The 24,147-nt window shown below is 40.0% G+C and overlaps 1 long non-coding RNA gene across 2 annotated transcripts in view; it reads right to left on the reverse strand.

Moving 5' to 3' along the window:
- Window positions 1-840: 840 nt before the first annotated feature.
- LOC106971797 (uncharacterized) overlaps window positions 841-24,147 on the reverse strand; it is a 30,939-nt gene continuing 7,632 nt past the window's right edge. The window contains exons 2-3 of one of the 2 annotated variants that reach the window (XR_001429738.3): window positions 7,348-7,457; window positions 841-6,582 (exon numbers count right to left, since the gene is read on the reverse strand). This is a non-coding gene — a long non-coding RNA (uncharacterized LOC106971797). The remainder of the gene's footprint in view (window positions 6,583-7,347; window positions 7,458-24,147) is intronic. The other variant, XR_008298712.1, reaches the window with a different exon arrangement.

A 24,147-nucleotide genomic window follows, 5' to 3' on the forward strand; every position in this document is an offset into this window, starting at 1 on the left:
ATCCTGGGCTGCGGCTCCTACCGCTCCCAGCAGCCTCTTGTTTGGGGAAAGGGTCCCAGGTTCACCGGGCCGCTTGCCACAATTACAATCACCTTTAGGCTTCGGGAGACATCCTCTCCTGAGCCTCGAGCCACAGTTCTTCCCTAATCACAGCAGCCTGGATCTCTGCATCCTGCAAGGCCACTGTTGGCAGGGGATCCCAGCAGTGCGCACACCCAGCCAGACTTCCCCCGGGCGCTTTCCAGATTAGTCTCACAGCCCACCCCTTTCTCCAGCACTCAGCCCTCCCAGCCCAGAGACTCCACAGGGGCCAGGACTTTACCCTCTTACTTCCCAGGAGCTATGCCAGGCATTTGGAGACAAGTTTACTTCTACCATTTTGATGATTTGTTTCCTTAGCTTTCTGTGTAAACGGATGCTTTCCCCAGTTTTATATTTCTTCGGCTATTTATTTAGGAATTGGTGGGTGAAGAGTGTTCAGAAATAAAATATGTCCAAAAGCCAAGCCTCCTTACCCAAAAGTGCCCACCTTAGTCTGCTGCTCTGACAGAAAACCACACACTGGGAGGCTTATAACCAATAGATGTTTATTTCTCACAGTTCTGGAGGCTGGGAAGTCCAAGGTCAAGGGGAGGCATATTCAGTGCCTGGTGAGGAGGCCCCACTTCCAGGTTGGGAGCCGGCCATCCTCCGTCTGTGTCCTCACATGGCAGAATGGGCGAGGGTGCTCTCTGGGGTCTCTTTTATGAGGGCACTGATGCGATTCACAAGGGCTCCACCATGACCTCATCACCTCCCAAAGGTCCCCACCTCCCAACACCATCACATTGTGGGGTTAGGATTTCAACAAATGAAACCTGGGGTGGGGGTGGGGGGTTGGATATGAATATTCATTCAGTCTATAGCAGTCTCAGAACATTTTTTTTTTTTTAATGAGAGCATAATTATCTTAGGCACAGTGATTACAGCAGGATTTTCTTCCTCTTCCTTTGCTTTTAAACAACACGGCCTTTCCAAAATTGCACATTCTAAACTTGAAAAATTAGAACTTGCATTCCCTTTTTGCATTGTAGATTAAATAGACTGTAAGTTAGACACTGCCTTCATGATTAAAGGGAGCCTATTCATGAGTTTGTTTGCTTTGAGTTGAGAAGTTCTAGTGAAAGCTACTGCCTTCACTTTCCAATGGAAGACTCCTCAGCCTCTATCATATTTTATTTTATAAACAGCTAATATAGAAATGTAACACTAATTTTATGTACATCAACTCAGGGTGAATTAGCATTCATCTGTAAAAAAAAAAAAAAAAAACCCAAAACTTAGTGCTGGTATATTTAAGCATCTAAAAAAGCATCGGTGTACTGGGGCACCTGGGTGGCTCAGCCGGTTAAGCGTCCAACTTTGGCTCAGGTCATGATCTCGTGGTTTGTGAGTTCCAGCCCCACATTGGGCTCTGTGGTGACCGCTCAAAGCCTGGAGCCTGTTTCACATTCTGTGTCTCCCTCTCTCTCTGCCCCTCCTCCACTCACACTATCTCTCTCCTTCAAAAATAAATAAACATAAAAAAATTTTTTTAAAGCATCAGTGTATTCCTCTTAACTTCCACAGAACGATGCCTCATTCAGAATATCTATTTCACTTACTAAGCATCTCCAGATGTCCCTTGTTTGAATCTAAATTTCTGGCCCCTAAGGCAACAAAATTAATTTTAAAGTTGTTTACAAACAGAGACCCTTATGGAAACTTTGAGAAATGTTTTCCAAAAAACTTACACCATATATTTTCACCTACTTGTCTTTTTAAATTGTGTTTAAAATTGTGTTTCCGTAGAAATAAAAATTTCTCTTTAAGGAGTTTTGGTCCAGGGGCTCCTGGGTGGCTCAGTCAGTTAAGCATCCGACTTTGGCTCAGGTCATGAACTCGAAGTTTGTGAGTTCCAGCCCTGAGTCAGGCTCTGTGCTGACAGCTCAGAGCCTGGAGCCTGCTTCGGATTCTATGTCTCCCTCTCTCTCTGCCCCTCCCCAACTCATGCTCTGTCTCTCTCACTCTGAAAAATGAATAAATGTTAAAAAAAAAAAAAGTTTTAAAGGAGTTTTGATCCAATCCGTTTTTTTCTGTATATGTCATTACCTTCTATTTTTCCCTCTTTAAAAAAAAAAAACAAAACCAAAAACCCATGTAAAGAAAACCATAGTTTAAAACACTTTAACAATTGATTGCATTAAAGCAACAAAATCAGGTCTTCAGTCATCATACTTAGAAATAATGGGAGAATTGTGAACGTGTGTACCTTTTGACCAACATTAAAAATGAGGTCTTGAGGGGTGTCTGGATGGTTCAGTTGAGCGTCTGGCTCTTGATTTCAGCTCAGGTCATGATCTCAGGGTCATGGGGTCGAGTCCCGCACTGGGCCCCATGCTGAGTGTGGAGTCTGCTTAAGACTCTCCCTCCCTCTCTCTCTCTCTCTCTTTCAGGGCGGGTGGCTCACCCAGTTAAGTGTCTGACTTTGGCTCATGTCATGTGATCTCATGGTTCATGAGTTCAAGACCCACATTGGGCTCTCTGCTGTCAGTGCTGAGCCCACTTTGGTTTCTCTGTCACTCTCTCTCTCTCTGCCCCTTCTCTCTACCACTCTCTGTCTCAAAAATAAATAAACATTAAAAAAAAACCCAGACTTTCTCCCTCTGCCCGTCCCCCCCATACATTCTCTCTCTCTCTAAAAAAAAAGAAAAGAAAAGATAGGTCTTGAATATCTAGTATTTAGTCAGTTGTGCCTTCTTGCTCAGTGTTTTACCAAACATAGAAGAATTTACAGCCTCACACATGCAGGTCAGACATAATATAAAATAAACCAAATGAATTTAATGATGGGCAAACCCCAGTGATGTAACTAGCTGTTCTGCTCCATTAAAAAAAAATCTCTTTGCATTTTTCAAAACATAGTGGTCCTATTCCTGTTGTTCCAGCCAAGTCCCTACACACGTGGAGGTAGCCTCCCTTTTCTATCACAGGAAGAAGCCCAGGCCCTTAGGTGCATCATGTTGCTACGTGCAGTCAGGCAGCGCGGGTCCGCACTGGTAACAGCTTACATCTGTGTCACTGAGGCTTGAGGAGTCTGGAATTTCTGAGTTACAGGGCTGCCTCTGCCAAAGACTTCCTGGCAAAGTGTTTTGTCTGCAAAACAGACACAATAATGAGGACCTCATATGGATTTTAAGAAATGCCCTACACCCTGGAAACTTCTTTTGGAAGCAGTGAAGGAAGAAATCCACTCTTTCCCTAGGGGAAAAAAAAAAAAATTCCACAGCGGCTTTAAACTTTGTCCCTCGTAGAACACATTAAGAGCTGTTTTTAAATGCGAAAAGGGACTAGTGACAGAGCCAAATCCAAACGGTCTGATCTCCGAGGTTCTTGAGTGGTCCTCCCTAGTTTCACCACTGCGATCCTGTCTCGTCAGGCCGGTAAACGTGCCTGAGTTTAGCTGGTGGAAGACAGAGACTCCGAGGTGCGAGGTCTCTGTTGTGTATGGGCTGAATTGTATGTTCCCCAAATCCTATGTTCAAGTCCTAACCCCCAGGACCTCAAAATGTGACTGTAAGTTAATGAGAACTTTACTGAGGCAATTAGTTAAATGAGGTCATATGGGGTGGACCCTAATCTAATAGGATGGGTGTCCTTAAAAGAAGAGGAGATTAAGATCCAGACACGCACAGAGGAAAGACCATGTGAGGACCCAGCCATCTACAAGCCAAGGGGGAGGGGGGAGAAGCCTCAGAAGAAACTAATCCTGCTGACACCTTGATCTTGGATTTCTAGATTCCAGAACAGTCAGAGGATAAATTTCTGTTGTTTAAGCCACACAGTCTGTGGCGCTTTGTTACACAGCCCCAGCAAAGTGAAACACCATGCAAGTCTTCCCTTCCCTTGATGAGAATGAGCCTCAGCATATCCTTCCATTTTGGATAGAGATGCATCCTGGGAACAGGTGACAGCTGACCAGACAGATTCTGATTGTCCATACACAGCTCTTTGAAGGAGGTGCCCCTTGTCTGACATTATGGTGGCCTTCCTTTTCTTATTTTTCTCTCTGCACATTTTAACACAGCAAAAGACTAGACCAAAGAGCAAGAGACCAAGCAAAGTTTCTAGGAGAGCTCCAGCCACAGAGCTAGCCCTCTGGGAAGCATGACACCATGCAGCCTCGCACACCTCACACCCCACCCCATTTGTGACTGGGCAGGTATGTCTCCAGCTTCTTGGAAGGGGCACTTTGCACAGAAAGCATGGGTGACATCATGGGGGTAACCACGAAGTACGCATTTCTGTGAGTTTGATGGCTTTTGCCAGTTGTGGAATCAAGGAGGCAAGCCTTCCTTTGGTTGATCTTTCGATCCACGTTTAGTTTTGTCTATCAACATCACATCTTGTCAGCTGAAGCTAATTCCCAACATCAGGAACTTTCTTTTGCTTTGCCCTGCCAGGTGGCGATATCTGATTCTGGTACATTTTTTCTATTTGTTTGTTGATGCTTCTCCAGATTTGGGACCCGAAATTGGAGCAGGTCCTCAGCCTTTCCGATCTCAAGAGCAGTATGGTCAGTGTTGTGTTCAGAAGATGATACAATCACTTGATCACCCTTTGATATCATCACCTGGTGATAATTTGGTTATATAAGCGGCCCCCCATCCTGTGGTCTACGCATGACTTGGCATGGCAGGAAGGAGTTTTCTCCCTGGGCTACCCAGGAGCAGTGGAACGCCACCTCCCTGCGCCAGGTAGGACCACGAGAGGAGCCCAGCAGCCAGGCCCAGCCACCGTACCCAGCCCTGATCTCTCACAGCCTTCTGACCTCCTGAATCCTGCTCCTGACTCACTCACAGTGGCCACACCTCTTATGTTACATTTTTTCATATTACTTTTAAAAGGCAAACTCATTAATATGTGCCTTGAGGATTTACAAAGCTCACGGTAAAATATGTTTTGTTTTCACAGCTGCACTCACACACTTAGATGAGGCCATTTCGAGGGAGATAGTATGATGTAATGTGGGTGACAGCACAATTGTCATCCTGCTAGAGGGGACAGTATTGTGATCTCAATGGAAAAGAAAAGTGAGGCTTTCATCTGTAAGCTCAGATCCCATTTACCACAATAATCTCAACCTTTGAGCAGGGCTGGGAGTGGAAATTACTACAAGCTGTTGAATACAGATGACATCATCCTGCCACCCACAAATCTTACGAGTTTGACAGCCCAGAAGAAGGCATACGGCTAGAAGGAATACAACTCCAACTAAGTCAACAAGTTTTGTGTGTTTCAAAGGTTTTCATAGACGTTCTCTTCTCCATTTTCTGTTTTGGTTTGGCACCCGCCACGACAGTAAAATGATGACCATGACAACAGCCATTAGCGTCCCCAGAGCCACGACCAACAGCTCCCTCTGAGTGGAATTATGAGAGTGTCGAGTCCTTTTCCATAGAACTCTCGCAACATGGGGCTCCGAGATGCTGAGGTTTTGGCGGGTGTAGGTTCTGTCCTGCTGTTAGTCCTGGGGCAGTTTTCTCGGCTGTAACGCTAGTCTGGGCTTTCCAGTTAGGCTGCCAGAGCCGGTATCTGCCACGTGTACAAAGAAATTGTCACAGGTCCCGAAGACGGCGCTTCCCACTTGCCGATTCTGCAGCTGCTCTCCTGTGTTGGGTGGAATGCTGGGCATGTAGGTACCTACGTTCACATTCTCTTCCATTAAAGGACACCACGACTTCTTTACATCACCTGGGATTGCTTCCACCTGCAGAATTCCTGGCACCGTCCTTCTGGATATGGTATATCCACGTTATGGAACTATGTAGGCTGCTAATCATAAAAATGGAAATCAAGAGGGGCACCTGGTGGCTCCGCCGGTTGAGTGGCCGACTCTTGATTTCAGCTCAGGCCATGATGTTTCGTGAGTTCAGGCCCCCACATCGGGATCTGCGCTGACCCTGAGGAGCCTGCTTGGGATTCTCCCTCCCTCTGCTCCTCCCTGCCCCCCAGCTCATGCTTTCTCTCTCTCAAAATAAATAAATAAACTTAAAAAAAAGGAAACAAAGGAAGCAATTTCAAAGGAACAAATGGCACCAAAGTCATAAGACACCCTTGCCACAAATGAGGCTTCGGGGGAAAAAATCCCTAAGTCTCCCATTTGCTCACTCTCAGAGCTTGGTCTGCCATGTTTAGGATTTAGTGGAAAAACTGGTTTTCATCATGTTTTAATCATCAGTTTCTTTCTTCACCATCTACTATCGTTTCGGTGGCTTTACAACCCATGTGTTTTGATATCAACGTAATGCTTTAGCAGTTACCTTTTCAGGGACAACTGTAATTCCTGAAACCTGGGTGAGAGGGCCCCTTTGCAACAGCGAGACCTCTGGTTGGGAAGACTCTTGACTCTTGCTCACCATAATTTTGAATAACTGGGTCAGCATTTCCCAGTGCTTACACTTTCAGCGGGTCTCATAACCCTGGGAAGCGTTTTGGGAATATTGATTCCACCGGGCCTCTTAGATCTTGCAGAAAGAAAGCCAACAACACAAATGGTTACTCCTAAAGAAAAAAGGAATTAAGTTATCAAAGTGTTAACCGGTCTTCTCTCTCACTGTCCCCCAGTCTAGACCCTTCCACCACCCCCAGGAGTTCTGGGCTCTCACCCATCTTTCCCTTCTGATTATAGTCCTCTTACAACATTGATTCCAATGCAATTTATATTAAATTTAAGTGGAAGTGCATTCCCCACTATAATGCAAATTCCTTGCATTATACAACAATCACCTGTTAATCTTGATTTTCCCCTCAAAGTACCAACTCAGTAAATGTTTGTTGTACTGAATTATGCTCTCAGGAAAGTTACCAGACCTGAAGCCCTTGGATTTATCCTGACTAAATCTCCAGAAAGAGAGCTACTAGAGTATTTGCTTTATTCATGAATTTAGTACACATATTCAGGTACACCGTTCCTGATATGAAAATTTCAGGGTCAGAATATACCAGATTTTTTTTTGCATTTTCACAAGTGAAAACAGCTCATGTATTATGTGTGATGTAGCATGTTCTCAGTATGCACATTTACCAAAAATATAAGAAAAAGGGATGCCTGGGTGGCTCAGTCAGATAAGTGTCTGACTTTTTATTTTGGCTCATGTCATAATCCCATGGTTTGTGAGATCGAGCCTCACATCAAGGCTCTGCACTGCCAGCATGAAGACTGCTTGGGATTCTCTCTTCCTCTCTTCTTGCTCCTCCCCCATGAACGTGCACATGCCCCCCCCCTCAATAAATAAACGTAAGAAAAGAAAATGAATAAGGACTAACCTTAGTTAAGGTTATGTTTTTATCATCTAATAAGTTTGCTGAAAACTTCTGTTAAAACTCTGTTTTTAAAGGTTTTGGGATTTCAGAATGATGGAAGACCACGGACCTATCTTCAAAGAGAAAAACAAATGAATTACTTCTTTTACATTAAATTTCTAAAGCAGATAATATATTTCTTTTATAAAATGCCATAGTCCTATTTCTGTACTTCCTCAGATTTTAAAATTTTACAAGTAATCTACTAATACATGTTCACTACATAAAATGCCAATAATAGAGATAAAGCTAGAGCCGGAAGTGACTCACCTTCCCATCTGGTTTTCCTTTCACAGACTCCCTGGCCTTCGGGGAGCTCCTCAGGCACACACCAAAGCATACTACAAGACCTCATCTTTATAGAGTCCCATTGCAAGATGCCCTCATTTCCATCTTTTCCCTTGACTCTTCCTTGTCAAATCTTCAGTGATACATAAGAACACTTATTGTCCCCATGTGGAGAGATGAGAAAAGTCAGAGTGAAAGACATTCAGATATTTGCTGTATGTGATAGAGAGCCAAGAGGTGGAAGTGATGGTGCTAGAACCCAAACTTCTCACTTGTCAGGTGCTTTGTGTCTCCTGCCATCACAGCACAGATTCCACTCTCCTGTGGATTCCTGATACCATGTCTAGGGCCAGGGGTCATTGTGCAGAGACATGCTTTCATCTAAAAGAGGGGTCTCCTTGGATCAAGGTAGGCCGTCTCCCAGGTTGCTAAGAACCCCATTCCCATTCCCCCAAATTCTGGACCAGGTTACCCTGGGAGCTTCACATAGTCATGGAAGTTCTCAAGCACTTCACTGATGGAAATTTGCCAGATTTCAATAATATCGTATCCTATACCTATAGCAGCTCCTTCATTTGTTTTTAAAACTACTGCTATATTCTTCCAAATGTGGGCAATTCACCAGTTTTGGTCTTCTAAAATCACCATTTTCATAATCATATTTGTGTCAGGACTTCCTTTTTTTCTGTCTTTAAACTGAACTCTAAGAAGAAGGAATAGGCATTCTTATTCTTCGCCTATGAATGGCTTCTATAGCTTAGTTGGTGCCTTCCCATCCCAGAAACACATCTGTCTCAGCAATATAGAAAGCCTTTTCCATTCAAGGCAGAAGTCTTCTAGATGTATTCTGAAGCATAAAAATCTCCAAACATAATGTCCTCAAGATAAGTAGAGAAAGTTCTCAGGAACAAAGTGTCATCATGAGAGATGAGAGTTTATTTTACTAATCTGGCATCAAACGCAGTCTATTAAAAAGAGATTAGTGCTTATTAACAAGATCTGGTATTAGTGACTGCTCTGAACAGGACACTGTTTGGCAAGAATGCCTAAGGACCTTGTCCTATCTACACAAAAACAATGGAAGAGCACTGTCAGCCACATTATGCTTAAAGGATTGTTTCTCACTTTAATCATTATATTTTAGAATAAATAAAATGATGTAGAATATTTGAATTAGCTATTTGCCATAATCAAGAGTAATCCCTTGCAACTCCCCCCTTTTTTTGTTTCCAGAATGTTTCATCACTTTCCTATACAAAAGGGGTGCATTTTTAAAAATGTTTTGTTCCTCATTGAAATAGGTTAGCTTTTCTTGGTGAAAAGGAGACAGGAAGGGACAGTAGTTTCTTCGTTAGTAATTTTAGAATAAGGCCTACTATTTATATAATTCATTGTGTTTTAGAAAAAAATTGTCCTAATTCCTTTATTCAATCAAACTTTTGTAGAACTGAAAAGGCAGATTAAATTGTTATTTAAAAAAAGGGCACCTGGGTTGCTCAGTCGGTTGAGTGTCCGACTTGGGTTCAGGTCATGATCTCACGGTTGGTGAGTTTGAGCCCCGAGTCAGTCTCTTTGCTGTCAGAGCAGAGCCCACTTCAGATCCTCTGTCCCCCTTCCTTCCACCCCTCCCCCCTGCTCACACTCTCTCTCTCAAATATAAACATTAAAAAAAATTGTTACAAAAAACCCAAAAACAAACAAAAACCTCCCCAAATGTCATTAATTCTTTGCTTAAATGTCTGCAAAATTGAAAATTGGCTAGGTGGGATGAGTTTTATTTTCTCACACCTCTAATTGTTCTTCATGCTAATCAGTGCTGACAAGGATTTCAATGGCAGATGGCAGGAAGAAGGAGGAATGAAGAAGTAAAGAAAAGCCTGACTCAGTAGCAGCAGTGGTGGCTTGAACGGAACCAGATTGGGAAATCCTCAGTAGCATCAATACAGTTTGGTGACTGGGAGGGAGGGGGTTGAGAGAGGGGGAGAAGGTAAGCAGAATCTGAAGTTTCTAGATTGGAAGCCACTCTGAGAGAATAACTTGGCTGTACTCCGGGAGATGAGAAAGAGAAGAAAAAGAAGGGACAAGAGAGAAGGAAAGTGGTGAGGCCTGACCTGTGGTGCTGAGAGAGGGAGAGAGGGCTCGCTGACTTGGGGGAGCCACCAGTAGAGCAGTGCCCCTTCATCCATATTTTCTTTTTCTGTCCTGAAGCAGATGATCCTCAGATCATTCCAATATGTTGGCGGTCAGTAGTAGCCTGACACTACGTCACAAAGTTGACATTAATTTCCTCACTTCCCCTCCTCATGTAGGCATTTTATCACCTCATATCATCACAAGAAGGGTGAGTATGGCACAGTAAGATATTTTGAGGGAGAGAGAGAGACCACATTCACATAACGTTCATTACGCTATATTGTTGTAATTGTTCTATTCTATTACTATCACTGTTAATCTCTTACCTAATTGATACATTAAACTCGATCATAGGTATGTATGTACAAGAAAAAAAACATAGTATGTATAGGGTTCGATAATATCTGCAGTTTCAGGCACTAGCTGGGGTCTTAGAACAGACCCCCTGAGGGTCGGAGGCGACCACTGTTCTGCACAAGCAGAGAGCACAGTGAACCAGTCTTGCCCAGTCAGCTCTGAGTTCGCCCATCCAACCTCCTCACTAGCTCTCAGTGTGCTTGCTCTTCCATTGATCCCCTTGGCCCACGACCTCAGCTGGGCCTTTCCACCTCTGTGGCCTTCTATTGCTGGTCGCATGCCTCCCCTAACCAATGTCCCACCATTTAGTCTTGCCCAGTGCCAATCCTTTAAATTCCAGTGCAAACTGTATTGCATCACAGCCTTGGTGAAAACTGATGAAGGCTTCCCACTACACCAGGATCAATTCCAAATCCCTGATCTCTAGCCTCTGCCTCGTTCATTTCTTACCATTCCTAGCCTCCCACCCTCCAAGACCCTGAAGGCTCTCATCCCCTGAGAGTGGACATGCTCTCAGTTTCCTGTCCATTTCTTTGCCCAGGCTGCATGCCGGGTCTACAAGTTCCCTTTCTGTAAGGCCAGCTCGTTGGGTAAGACTCAGGTGTTGTTGACTCCCTCCAGAAACACTCCCTGATTCTCTGACCCCCTAGTCAAGCAGACACATCTCTGTTCTCTAATTCCACCTCTTCACCCCTTTTGGGGAGTGTCCCCCAGGGTTATCTGTGGATTGTCTATCTCCTTCCCTAAACTAGAAACTCAAGTGATGTCAGAGGTTGTTTTTCCTCCATTTTGTTTCCCCCAAGGCCTAACCCCATTCTGGCACCCTCCCTCAATAAAGATCTGTGAATTAATGGCAAAGATGGCATTTCTTCCGTTTGAAAGGAGAAAAGGGCTTTTGCTTGAGGGTGGAAAAACTGCCTCTAGTTTACTGCTTTTCCTTTTCCTTGCGAAGAACAGTCGGCGGGATGTCCACCCATCTCTCATGCCTGTGCGGTATCGCATGGGAAGACGAGCAGCTTCTATGTGAATGTGCTGCAAGCAAGACATGTGTGTACTCAGGGGAGAGATGTGTGTGTACAAGACGTGTATTCCAGGAAGCCAGTTACCTTGATTCCATTATAAATTCCATCTTCCTTCAATTACCCAAACATTTCCTGGAAGTCCTAGTTTAACAGAGTCAAACACCAGCACCTCTTAAGGAGAGAACCTATAAGGAAAATCCTTACATAAGGCACAACTGTCACAAAGAGGTAGTTTCTGACACCACTGGGTATATCAAAGGCATGGAATTTCTCAGAGTCCAGCCACTCAGTGGGAATTTGCAGGAAAATGAAGGCGCTGAAAGAAAGACAGACAACACGTGCATGCACCGGCAGCCAAACTAATAAGAGGGCGTCCTCAACAATTTGGGAAGCCTATATTAAGCATTTCCATGTATCTCAAAGACTGTTAGTAAAGACGACTTTAAAAATAGAAGCATCCTTAAATAACTCAAGTGGCTCTCAGTGCCATTTGAAAGTTGGATGCTTAATTGCCCTTGAAAAGGGCACAGAGAAGACTTTTCAGTTACTATCATCTCTAACCAAAAATTCTTTGTAAGGACTTGGCATATATTAAGTGTTGGATGCATGACTTACAAACACTCTTGTGGAATATAGAAGAATCATGTTTTCTTTAAAAAGTATTATTTCCAATGTTAAGAAGAGATATACATACACATATGCCATAAACAACAGCAGTAATAAATTTAAAAGTACTGAATAGAGTCAAAGATATTGCTAAATACTAAATGTAATCACTTAATCTACATTATAAGTTGATAGGTTTCACAGCAGCTGAGTCATACCTCACTTTATGGAATAGAGCTCTTTTGTGAAAGTAAATTTATGTCTGTTTTATCATCATTAGCTTTCCTTATAGATTTAAAGGTGTATTCCAACACGTGATACATTTGAGCAATAAAAATCATAGTGGGGGAGTAGGCACTTTTTTAAGAGTCATGCTGTTGATGGAAAAACCTGTTTAAAAAGCAACATCAATATTTATAATTCGATGTATAATATTGAGACTTAAAATATGATTCCAGGAATTATATTCCCTTGGGCCTAGCTAAATCTACAGAAACCAGGAAAGTGTCCTACTTTAAACTAAATCCATGATTTTATTTCCACCTCAAGGCAAAAGTTCATTTCTTAAAACCACAAACTTATCAAAGGGCATTTATAGAAGGTACCATGGATGGTACAAGAAGCTTTTTTTAGCCTTAAAAAATGCTATTACCTTAAAAGTTATTCCAGAGTGACTTTAAGTGCTTCTCTGTAATTTGTAGCTAGAGTATGAACTCAGCCCATTATAAATGACTTGTAAGTAATATAATGAGGGATACAATAGAACTCACAACTAGCGCCCACAGCAGACCAAGGTAAATATGCGACTACTTCCCCACCTTCTAAGCTAACATAGGAAGTATGATTAATTTCAAAGTACTGATAAGGCCCCCAGTGTGCAGGTGATATTTAACTACCTTTTACAGTTGGATTCTGCACAGAAGAAAGAACTATTACCAGCTAATTACCAGTTAATTCCTTTTCTGTAGAATCCATATATAGGTCTTACTCAGGTATGGCTGGAGTTGAGGAGACTCAAACAATGAGTTAGGGTTTTGTTTTTAATTTATGCACTTAGTATTTTTGTGAGAAAATATTTTTTTAAGTCTCCAATTACATTACACCATTTACTCTAAGGGAAAAAACAAAGTCACAGATATAGTACCGAATGATTCCAGAAAGAAAGTCTTAGAATAAAATCCAAACCAATGAGGGAACAGGAAATATTATGAGTCAAGGAGAGGTTTGAGGTCAAATTTGCCTTGACCACTATTGTTGTTGTTGTTGTTATTGTTGTTGTTGTTATTATTTTGTCCCCCTAGAGGAATCTTTACAGTTCTCCAATATTTAGCCAAAACTGGCATTTTCATTGGTCTTAAATAATAAACAGAATCTCCTTTTGTGTTAGTGGTACATTAAGAGTTGACTCCTGAATATCCTCACTATTTGACATGCACATTACATATGATCTTTGTATTCATTTTATCAATAGTTGCAGGACACTTGCAAGGACATATAGAAGATTTAAGCAATCTCCTTGGTGCCAATATTGAAAGCATCCAGAACTTTCTGGAAACTTTTCCAGGGCTGATGGTGAATGCTGTATGTCTCAAGATGCCCAAGCCCAGAAGGGTGTAAGATCTTCAGATGTGACCTCCAAGTTCAAGTATCCCCACATTGCTGGACTAGAATTATTCCTGCTTCTAATCTTTCTTGGTAATTCCTCAGTCATATGTCTTAGAACCTGAATGTTACAGAGACAGAAGTAGGCTACAGGGTAAAGAAGTTGCAGGGTATGTTTTAACCTATAAAAACCTTCATTTGGCATTTAAACTTATACAGATTTATTTGAGTTCATTTCTTTGAGCTGAAGGACACGCATCACCTCCCCCAGTGCTATAAGTAGGTACCATGAGCCCAATAAAGTGTCCCAAGGTTTTGCCGGTTGGGTGAATTCCTGGCAACTCCAAAGCTGCAGCTGCTTAATGGACAACTCAAGAAGAGTAACATAGTTCACTCTGTGTACTAAATTAATGGATTGTTTACATAATGGAAAAATATCAGATCATCATTAAGTCCATTATGTTCTGGAAATATAGACCGTGAATGCAAAAAGAATATTCTCTTGGCATTTCCATTAAAAGTCTTAAAATTGTTCAAGCACTTGTTTTCAGAATTATTCCTAAGAATTAAGAAAATATTCTGAAGGATCCTAAGGAAATAAACTTGGAGGTTACAAAATATTTTCTTGCTTGTTGGGTTTTGTTTCATTTGCTATTATAAACAACACATGCTCATCATGAGCTCTTATTATAATAACGAAACAAAAGTTCAAAAAAATTTAAAATTTGATTAAATACATCTATGGTTAAAACACCATGCAGCCGGGCGCCTGGGTGGCTCAGTCGGTTAAGCGGCCGACTTCGGCTCAGGTCATGATCTTGCGGTCCGTGAGTTCGAGCCCCGCGTCGGGCTCTGTGCTGACAGCTCAGAGCCTGGAGCCTGTTTCAGATTCTGTGTCTCCCTCTCTCTGACCCTCTCCCATTCATGCTTTGTCTCTCTCTGTCTCAAAAATAAATAAAACGTTAAAAAAAAAATAAAAAAAAAACACCATGCAGCCACTTAAAATGATGCCTCAGTAGAATATTTAATTAAATGGAAAGTCACAAACAATATATTAAATTAAAAACTGCCACAAAACACATGCTGAGGAAGATGATGCAAACAAATGGAAAGGTATACCATGCTCATAGACTGGAAGAATTAATAATGTTCAAATATCCATACTACCCAAAGCAACCTATAGGTTCATTGCAATCCCTATCAAAATACCAGTAGTATTTTTTCACATAACTAGAACAAATAATCCTAAAATTTGTGTGGAACCACAAAACAACCAAAGCAATCTTGAGAAAAAAGAACAAAGCTGGAGGTATCACAATTCTAGATTGTATGATATCCTACCAACGTATATTAATGAAAACAATATGGTACTGGCACAAAAGCAGACACACAGATCAATGGAATTGAGTAGAGATCCCAGAAATAAACCCACATCTATATCAATTAATCTATGACAAAGGAGGCCTGAATTATACAATGGGGAAAAGACAGTCTTTTCAATAAATGATGTTTGGAAAACTGGACAGCTACACGCAAAAGAATGAAACCAGACCATTTTAATACATCATACACAAAAATAAATTCAAAATGGATTAAAGACCTAAATGTGAGATCTGCATCCATAAAACTCCTTAAATAAAACATAGACAGTAATCTCTTGGACATTGCCCTTAGCAACATATTCGTATGTCCTTGGGGCGCCTGGGTGGCTCAGTCAGTTAAACATCCGACTTTGGCTCAGGTCATGATTTCAGGGTTTGTGAGTTTGAGCTCTGTGCTGACAGCTTGGAACCTGGAACTTGCTTCAGATTCTGTGTCTCCCTCTTTCTCTCTGTCCCTCCCCTGCTCTTGCTCTCTCTCTCTCTCTCTCTCTCTCTCTCTCTCTCAAAAATAAACAAACATTAAAAAAAGTTATATCTCCTCAGGCAAGGAAAACAAAAGCAAAAATAAACTATTGGAACTATACCAAACTATACTATACAAAAGCAAAAATAAACTATTGGAACTATACCAAAGTAAACTATACCAAAATAAACTATTAGAACTATACAGTGAAGGAAATCATCACCAAAACAAAAAGGTAATCTAATGAATGGGAGAATATATCTGCCAATGATATATCTGATAAGGGGTTAATATCTAAAATATATAAAGAAATTATACAGGGGCACCTGGGTGGCTCAGTTTGTTAAGCGTCTGACTTCAGCTCAGGTCATGATCTATCAGCTTGTGAGTTTGAGCCCCGTGTAGGGCTCTGTGCTGCCCGCTCAGAGCCTGGAGCCTGCTTCGGATTCTGTGTCTCCCTGTCTCTCGGCCCCTCCCCTGCTCATGCTCTGTCTCTCTCTGTCTCTCAATAATAAATAAATGTTAAAAAAAAAAAAGAAATTATACAACTCAACATTAAGCAAACAAACAATACAATTAAAAAATGGACACAGGACCTGAATAGATATTTTTCTAAAACAGACATCCAGATGGCCAACAGACACATGAAAAGATACTCAACATCATTCATCATTAGGGAAATGCAAATCAAAACCACAATCAAATATACCTTACACAAGTCAAAATGGCTACTATCAAAAAAGACAAATATATCAAGTGTTGGGGAGGATGTGGAGAAAAGGAAACCCTTGTGTACTATTGGAGGGAATGTAAATTGGTGCAGCCACCGTGGAAACAGTATGGAGGTTCCTCAAAAAATTAAAAATAGAAATACCATATGATCCAGCAACTCCACTACTGGATATTTACCCAACGAATACAAAAGCATTAATTTGAAAAGATACTTTAACCCCTATGTTTACTGCAGCCAGGATATGGAAGCAATAGCCAGGATATGGAAACAATCCAAGTGTCCATCAATAGATGAATAAAGAAGATATGACACACACACACACACACACACACACACACACACACACACACACACATTGGAATAGTACTCAGCCACAAAACAAAATGATATCTTGCCATTTGTGACAACATGGATAAAGCTAGAGAGTATTATGCTAAGTAAAATATCAGTCAGGGAAAGACAAATAGCATATGATTTCACTTATATGTGGAATCCAACAAACAAAACAAACACACTCCTAAATACAGAGAAAAACTGGTGGTTCCAGATGGGAGGTGGGGCGGGGGGTGGGCAAAATAGATAACGGGGATTAAGAGGTACAAACTTCCAGTATAAAATAAATAAGTCACAGAGATTAAAAGTACAGCCTAAGGAATGGAGTCGATAATATTGTAATAACGTTGTATGGTGACTACACTTACCATGGTGAGCACGGAGTAATGCATAGAATTGTTGAATCAATATGTTGTACACATGAAACTAATAGAATACTGTATGTTAATTATACTTCAATTTTTAAAAACCAAAAAAGGGGTGCCTGGGTGGCTCAGTCGGTTGAGCGTCCAACTTCAGCTTAGGTCACGATCTCACAGTCTGTGAGTTCGGGCCCCATGTCGGGCTCTGTGCTGACAGCTCAGAGCCTGGAGCCTGCTTCGGATTTTGTGTGTTTCTCTCTCTGCCTCTCCCCTGCTCATGCTCTCTCTCTGTCTCAAAAATAAATAAAAACATTAAAAAAAATTTTTTTAATCAAAAGAAAAAAACACATGCGGCACCTGAACTTTATTAAACTTTATTAAATGAGATACTGCATGTGATAAGCTCAGCAGTATGCCACTAAGCCACCCAGGTGCCCCTCATTTGTTTTGTTTCTTAAATTCCACGTGAGTGAAATCATATGATGTTTGTCTTTCTCTGACTTATTTCACTTAGCTTAATATACTCTAGGTCCATCCACGTTGTTGCAAATGGCAAGATTTCATTCTTTTTGATCACCAAGTAGTATTCCATTGCATATGTATACCACATCCTCTGTATCCATCCATCAGTAGGTTGACATTTGGGCTGTTTCCATAATTTGGCTATTATTGATAGCACTGCTATAAACATTGGGGTGCATGTGCCTCTCTGAATCAGCCTTTTTGTATCATTTGGATAAATACCTAGTAGTGTAATTGCTGGGTTGTAGGGTAGTTCTATTTTTAATTTTTTGAAAAACCTCCATACTGTCTTTCAGAGTGGCTGCACCAGTTTGCATTCCCATCAACAGTGCTTGAGGGTTCCCCTTTCTCTACATCCTTGCCAACACCTATTGTTTCTTGTGTTTTTGATTTTAGTCATCCCAGAACTATATTCTTAAATAGAATGCTCAAGCTAGATTCCTTTTTTGAAGCACCTGTAACTAATTTATATGTATTAATATGTGTATATGTTATGTGTATCAGAAATAGTTTTTAAAATATTAATTATTTAAACAAATATTTATTTTACAACATCAAGAGAAATAGATTTTTTAAATTTAAATTCAACTAGTTAACATACAGTGTGTTCTTGGCTTCAGGAGTAGAACCCACTGATTCATCTCTTACATATGCCACCCAGTGCTCATCCCCAAAAGTACCCTCCTTAATGCCCATCACCCATTTTACCCCCGCTTCCCTCCAGCAACCGTCAGTTTGTTCTTTGTATTTAAGATTCTCTTATGGTTTGGCTCCCCCACTGTTTTTATCTTAATTTTAATTAGAAGGAAAAAATAAAGGCTTACTTGTAGAACTGCATGAGAATATTTGACTTTCATGTAACTTCATATTATTGTTTTCCTCCCCAAAAGTTTGTATATTCCAAAAAATCAAAACTGGGTATTTAATTATACTCTAAGGTTTTTTGTGTTGTTGTTGTTTTTTTTAATTTTAGAGAGACAGCAAGTGAACTGGGGAGAGAGGCAGAGGGATAGAGAGAGAGAACTTAAGCAGGTCCCATGCTCAGCGAGGAGTGTCATGCAGAGCTTGCTCCCACGACCCTGGGATCATGACCTGAGCTGAAATCAAGAGTTGGATGCTCAACCAACTGAGCCACGCAGGTGCTGCACATTGTAAGTTTCTTGACAGCAGGAATTATTTCTTACTGGCTTTGTATTCTTAGAACCTTGTCCTAAAACATAAATGGTTAAATGAATAGGCTAACAAATGTCTAGATATGTTTTGTACAATCTGTATAATTCTCCCATATGTAGCTATTCATTCGCATTAAGAAACATTTCTCTCTAAAAACAAACTTGGAGCATGGACAAAGCAAGAGGATAGCATTTCGAAAGTGACTTCTGCAGGCTGTTTACCATGATCTTCTATAGAACTAAGATCATAACTGTGTAACAGAATTTTAAATGGCTTGGGTTTAGCTGAATAACCAAGGGTAAGGTTTATGACCTTGGGCTAGACTCTCTTCCTCTGAACCAAGCAAACTGACCTGAGAGGAATCAGAGGATGTCCTTGGACCCTGTTAGTATCATGCTGTAACTGACTGAACCATCAGAACATGCTTGCCAGTGACTCTTGGCCTGATCTGTGCCAAGTCAAGGAGATATCCGGCAACTCATCTCCAATGGAAGGGCTGTGGGGATTACATAGTCCTTGAATGAACCTTTTCTTATAACGTGCCTGGGTCATTCACTGCCACTTGGTTCTGGTTTCCAGAATCCTTCCATGCACACAGGCTACTCCCTGCCTCCAGGAGAATACACCTCAGTGGAATCCACCCAAGTACAACCTTGATAAGGTTCAAAAGCTCCTCTCAAAGCAGGAAATAATTAACTTATGAATTTCCCAGGCTAATTTTATGGACTAACCATCAAAAGGAAACTCTTGATATTGACAAGTGTTCAGGTTGTTTTCTTACTGAAAACCTAGTGTTTAGTAAATAATCCCAACTACAAAGTAAAGAAGAAAAGTGGCACTTTAAAATGAACTCAGATGATTCAAAAGTTTTTACTATTGCTTCTAGGAGTTAATCACGCAATGACATATTTCCTTTCCTAAATAAACATTGACTTTTTGACATCTGGGGTTGGATCTCTTACACTTATGGACACGGCTCAGTTCCTGGATAGAGTGGAGTTAGTTACACAGAATGAGTCATCATGCCACACCTCGGTGTGCTCACCACTAGGACACTAATAAAGGACTCACAATAACTTCACAGATTTCATCTCTAAGGAGTGCCATAAGAGGAAAAGTGGTTCTTAAACATAAGAGTGGCAGGGAATGATAGAAAATTTTCTAAGATTAAATACGGATTTGGTTTGTTTACTCTGTGGGGATAATGCAGCACTAAGCATATTAAGTAATAGCATGAAGAATAGATTTGTATGCTGAAGAGCCTAATTTACAACTCAAACTTCCATAGGTCCTGTCCTCTACAGGTTATAGTTGTTCAATTTCCTTTCAGATCTTATGGTCTCCCACTTTAGGTACTGAAATTCTCCAGAACTTCCTGTGATTATTTTTTTCCTAGTGTTCAGGAAAGGAAGAGTTATTTAACATACAAAGTTGAATTCTAAAATAAACAGAGGTCTTAAGATACGAGGCCAAGAGTGAAAAGAGACTAAGATTGTATATGGGGCATAATTAATATAGATAGTAATTAGTTTCATAAAACAATTATAAAAACTGCCTTTAAAGAGAAAGTTTATTAACTATATCTGCATAGCTAGAACACAGATTTGAGAAATTTTAGGGGAGAAAAACAAAGTTCTAATCCTCTTCAAGAACTAGAGTGTGTCTCTTTTTGGAACCTGTGAAACTGTGACCTTAGCTTTTAATTCATTTAACAACGAATGTCTAACTATATGCCAAAGAAGCATTCTAAGCAATGAAGATATGGCAGAGAGAAAAGACAAGGCATTTGCTCTTAGGGAGTTTACAGTCTTGTGAGGGGGCAGGCTCATATACAATAAAGAAATAAAGAATAATATCTTTTCAGGTAGTGCTAAATGTTATAAATAAAATAAGCCAGGGATATGTGATGGAGGGTGGGCTGGGGAAGGCATAACCTCTATGAGGAGGCACCAATGAGCTGAGACATGAGTGACCAGTATATTTAAAGAATGGAAAGAAGGACAGAGAGGCTGTATAATGACAGAAACAAGAGTAATAGGCAGTGAAATCAGAGGGGCAGTGAGGACAAACTCATGCAGGACCTAATAGGCCCTACTGAGGGATTGGGATTTGAACCAGAAAGGGAAGCTTTGGAACATTTTAAGGATGCTGATATCCAACAAAAATTATAAAACATAAAGAGGAAAAAGAAAGTGGTCTACACACAGGGAAAAAGGTAATCAATAGAAACTGTTTCTGAGGAAGCCTAGATGTTGAACTTACCAGACAAGAACGTTAAGTCAGGTATTTTGAATATATCAAAGAAGAAAAACTAAAGTATGTGAACGATATCTCACTGTCTCACCAAACAGAGAATGTCAATAAAGGAATCTAGATTATAAAAAGGACCAAATAGAAATTCTGAAACTAATATGTACATTAAATGAAAATTTTAAATGTCTAGATGGTTCAACAGGAGAGTTGAGCAGGCATAAGAAAGAATTCATGAATTTGAGAATTCTAAGGTCAATTGAGTTCAACTGAGATTATCCAGCCTGAGGAACAGAAAAAAAAAAAAAGAAGAAGAAGAAGAAAAATGACCAGAGCCTCAGAGACCCCCCTAGGACATCATTAAGTACATCAACACATGCATAATGGGAATCCCAGAAGGAAAAGGTGGGTGCAGAAAGAGTAACTGAAGAAAAAATGGCCCCAAACTTCCCAAATTTGAGGAAAGACATTAATACACACATTCAAGAGTTTCAACAAAACTAAGAAAAATGAACACCTACACGCATCACAAACTGTTGAAACCAAAACCAATGCTATATTTAAGGCACTAAAAGAAAAAGATAGTCAACAAAGAATTCTATATCCAGCAAAACTATCATTCAAAAGGAGGAAGTTAAGACATTCCTAGATAAACAATAAATGAGAACTGTCGCTAGCAGAATGGCTCTAAGAAATACATTAAAAATTGAGACTCTTGGGACACCGGGGTGGCTCGGTCAGTTGAGCATTGGGTGGCTCAGTTGGTTGAGCATCTGACTCTTGATTTTGGCTCAGGCCATGGTCCATGGTTGTGGAATTGAGCCCCATGGCAGGCTCCATGCTGAGTGTGGAGACTGCTTAGGATTCTCTCTTTTTTACTTTCCCTCTGCCCCTCTCTCCTGCTTGCACTCTCTCGAAAGAAAGAAAGAAAGAAAGAAAGAAAGAAAGAAAGAGAAAAAAGAAATTGAGAGTCTTTCAGGGTGAAATGAAGACTATACAGTAATTTGAATCCGCATGAAGAAATAGAGTATCTGTAAAGGTAACTACATGGGTAAACATAAAAGACAGTATAAACGTATTTTTTACACCTCTTTTTTCCCCCTTACATAACTTAAAAGACAACTGAATAAAGCAATAATCATATATCTGTGTGGATGGGCATATAATGTATAAAGATGTAATTTATATGAAAATAATAACACAAAATAGGAAGACAGGAATGGAGTTATAGAGAAGTAAAGTTTTTATATACTATTGAAATTAAATTGGTATTAATTTAAATAAAATTGTTATGGTAAGATGTTAATTGTAACTACCAAACAACCACTAAAAAATGACTAAAATACATAGTAAAACATGAGAAAAAAGACCACAAGTGGTATGCTAGAAAACATTTATTCAACACAAAAGGAGGCAGTCATGGAGGAATAGAGGAACAAAAAAGACATAAGAAAAATAGAAAGTGGCATAGCTAAATTTTACCTTACTGGTAATTATATTAAAAGAATTAAATACTTAAAATTCAGAGATTGGTAGAATGAATAAGAATTTTTTTTAATTTTTAATGTTTATTTCTGAGAGACAGAGAGAGACAGAGCGTGAGCAGGGGAGGGGCAGAGAGAAGGAGACACAGAATCCAAAGCAGGCTCCAGGCTCTGAACTGTCAGCACAGAGCCCGTTGTGGGGCTGGAACTTGTGAACTGCCAGATCATGACCTGAGCCAAAGTCAGCGCTTAATCAGTTGAGCCATCCAGGTGCCCCATGGATAAGAAATTTTTTAAAAATGACTCAACTATGGGGCGCCTGGGTGGTTCAGTCAGTTAAGGTCTGACTTCGGCTCAGGTCATGATCTCATGGCTCCTGAGTTTGAGCCCCACAATGGGCTCTGTCTGACAGCTCAGGGCCGGGAGCCTGCTTCGGATTCTGTGTCTCCTTGTCTCTCTGCCCCTCCCCTGCTCATACTCTGTCCCTCAAAAATTAATAAACATTTAAAAAAATTTTTTTTAAATGACTCAACTATGTGCTGTCTATAAGAGACATCCTTTAGGGGCACCTGGGTGGCTCAGTCGGTTAAGCATCCAACTTTGACTCAGGTCATGATCTCGCGGTCCGTGAGTTCAAGCCCCTTGTCAGGCTCTGTGCTGACTGTTCAGAGCCTGGAGCCTGTTTCGGATTCTGTGTCTCCCTCTCTCTCTGACCCTCCCCCATTCATGCTCTGTCTCTGTCTCAAAAATAAATAAACATTAAAAAAAAAATTAAAAAAAAAAAAGAGACATCCTTTAGATTCAAGGATACCAACCAGTTGAAAGAAAGAGGGTAGAGAAAAATATACTATACAAATAGTAAACACACAAAAAAGCTCGTGTTGACTAGCCTACTATCACACAAAATAGTCATGAAGGACAGAGATAAATAAGGACATGTAATACATATAAAAGGGTCAAGGTATTAAGAATATATAATAATTATAAATAAGTATGTACCTAATAAAAGAGACCCAAAGTACACGAAACAACATCTGATAGAACTAAAGAATGAAATAGACATTCCAACAAATAATAGTTGAAGACTTTGATACCCCACTTTAAATAACGCATAAAAGAAGACAAAAAATTAACAAGGAAATAGAAGACTTGAACAACACTATAAACCAACTAGACCTAACCGATAGCTATAAAATAACAACAGAATACACTTTCTTCTCAGGTGCACATGGGACATTATTCAGGGTAAAATAATACATTAGGTCATAAAACAACTTTCAATAAATTGAAAAGGATTGACATCAAAGTATGTCAATACTAACTGTAATGAAATAAATTAGAAATCACAAAAACTTGGGAAACTCACAAATATGTGAAAATTAAACATCACACTTTTAAATAAGAAATGAGCTGAAGAAGAAATTACAAGAGAAATTAAGGGATACTTTGATATAAATGAAAATGAAGACATATCAAATTTTATGGGATATAACTAAAACCATGTGTAGAGGGAAATTTATAGTTGTAAATTCCTGTATTAAAAAAGAAGAAAGATCTCACATCAATAATTTAAACTTCCATTTTAAGTGACTGGAAAAAGAAAAGCAAACTAAATCTAAGGAAAACAGAAAAAGGAGATAATAAAAATGAAAACAGAAATTAGTGAAATAAGGAATAGAAAACATCAGAGAAGACTTTTAAAGCCAAAAGTCATTTTACTGAAAAGGTCAACTAAATTATAAAGCCTTTAGAAAGATTAACCCAAAAAGTGAGTATATTTAAATGATTAAATCAGAAATGAAAGAGGTGAGGCATTACTATTGACCTGACAATAATAAAAAGGATTATAAGGGAATACTATAAACAACTGTGTGCTTAGATGAAATGCACACAAATTCCTAGAAAGATACAAGCTATTGAAATTGACTCAAGAAGAAATAGAAAATCTGACTAGTTTGATAATCAAGTAAACTACCACCAAAGAAAAGCTCAGGAGATGTCTTCACAGGTGAATTCTGCCAAATGTTTAAATAATTAATACCAATCCTTCACAA

This window comes from Acinonyx jubatus, chromosome B2 (assembly GCF_027475565.1).
Source record: "Acinonyx jubatus isolate Ajub_Pintada_27869175 chromosome B2, VMU_Ajub_asm_v1.0, whole genome shotgun sequence".
NCBI lineage: Eukaryota > Metazoa > Chordata > Mammalia > Carnivora > Felidae > Acinonyx > Acinonyx jubatus.